Source organism: Eulemur rufifrons, unplaced genomic scaffold (assembly GCF_041146395.1).
Source record: "Eulemur rufifrons isolate Redbay unplaced genomic scaffold, OSU_ERuf_1 scaffold_265, whole genome shotgun sequence".
Classification (NCBI taxonomy): Eukaryota; Metazoa; Chordata; class Mammalia; order Primates; family Lemuridae; genus Eulemur; species Eulemur rufifrons.
The window spans coordinates 100,001-101,746 of record NW_027183047.1 but is presented as its reverse complement, the minus strand read 5'-3'; the positions used below and the strand labels follow the sequence as shown (position 1 = coordinate 101,746).

The following is a 1,746-nucleotide window of genomic DNA, read 5'->3' as shown; positions in this document are numbered from 1 at the left end:
CTAGCCAGGGCAACAGAACGAGAGACTCTGTCAGAAAGAAAAGAAGAGCGAGAGCGAGAGAGCGAGAGAAAGAAAGAAAGGAAGGGAGAGAAAGGAAAGAGAAGGAAGGGGGGGAGAGAGAGAGAGAGAGAGAGAGAGAGAGAGAGAGGAGAAAACTATTAAAAAATTCGGGACCAGATCCATCGGTCGGTACTCAGAAGCGTGACGATCGGGTGTTCCCGAGCACGTGTGAGATGTGTCTTCTCCCTGACGCCGCGTTTCCTCCACACACACATCACCCATCTGCCGTGGAAAAAAAGCAACAAAAAGAGAGAAAGAGATTAAGAAGGGAAAATGGAAACAGGGCAAAAGAGGAAGAAAGAAAGAAATTTCGAAAAAAAGAGACCAAAGTCACAGCGAGAAGGAAGAATACTGAGCCCAGAGCGACACCTAGTGACCACACCGTCACAAGCACCTAGGGCCCCAATTCGCCAGAGACATCTGGTGGACCCCAGAGCAACATGTGGTCGACCCGGGGCCATGGCGTCTGCAGCCGATTCCCAGGCGGGCACACGAGCCCGGGGAAACTCATTCTCAGCGCGGGGAGGAGGGGAGGGGAAATAATAGCAAAGTCACACCAGATCCCTTTCTAGTTCATAAACGTGTTGATTGCGTGTTCACGAGCACGTGTGAGAAGGGCCTCCTGGTGTGTCGGCACGTCACCCGCGTGACGTGAAACCATGAATCCGGGGGGGGGGGGGAGCGGAAAGGCGCGCAGGAAAAGGCAAAGAGAGAATAGATAAAATGAAAGGACCAAAAAGAAAGTCACACAGCAGGGTAGGGGAGTGAGAGCAAGTCGAGAGACTGCAGACAGAAACTCCGAGAGGAGAGGAATGCTCCGGAGCGCCCCTCGCCCCGCGCGAGAAGAATACCGATCGCAGGGTGACCCCTAGGGGCAGCGAGGCCAGAGAGACCAAATCCGTCCCGAAGCCTCCCTGTCAGGATGACAACCACAGACCAGACATCTGGTCAACCACCCAAGGACCAGACATCTGGTCAACCAGCGAACCCATGCGGAGGCCGCATGCAGCAGCGACATCTGTTCGACCACTCAGGGTGCTCCCTGCCGGGAGGGTGTGTCTCTATGTGTGTGTGTCCGGGGGGGGGGGGGAGATTGCGATGAAAGTCACGCCAGGTCCCGGGATAGTTCGTGAGCGTGATAATTGCGTGTGTGTGGAGAAAAAACGGGGCGGGGCGATAGGGAGTAAAGAAAGGAGGAGCGGGCGAGCGGAGGGGTGGGGAAGGAGAGGGAGTCGAGAAGCCCGCAACCGCAGCGCCTCCTGGCGGTGATGCCCCTCCATAGCATCGATGGGGCCAGCCCCGCAGAGACTAAGTGCGACGGGACATCTGGTCAACCCCAAGGACCATGGGATCCCGGCACGAAACCGGCGGAGGACGAGGACGAGGAGGAGGAGGAGGAGGAGGAGGAGGAGGAGGAGGAGGAGGAGGAGGAGGAGGGCTAGGCGGCGGTGGCGGCGGGCTAGGCGGCGGCGGCGGCGGCGGGCTAGGCGGCGGAGGGGGGCTAAGCGTCGGCGGGCTAGGCGTCGGCGGCGGGCTAGGCGTCGGCGGGCTAGGCGGCGGAGGCAGGCTAGGCGTCGGCGGCGGGCTAGGCGTCGGCGGGCTAGGCGGCGGAGGCAGGCTAGGCGTCGGCGGGCTAGGCGGCGGAGGCGGGCTAGGCGTCGGCGGGCTAGGCGTCGGCGGCGGGCT

At 60.7% G+C, this 1,746-nt stretch overlaps 1 pseudogene; it reads left to right on the top strand.

The window, feature by feature from the left end:
• The first annotated feature begins 620 nt into the window (after nucleotides 1-620).
• Nucleotides 621-712, top strand: LOC138380074 (small nucleolar RNA U13; annotated as a pseudogene).
• The last annotated feature ends 1,034 nt before the right edge of the window (nucleotides 713-1,746 follow it).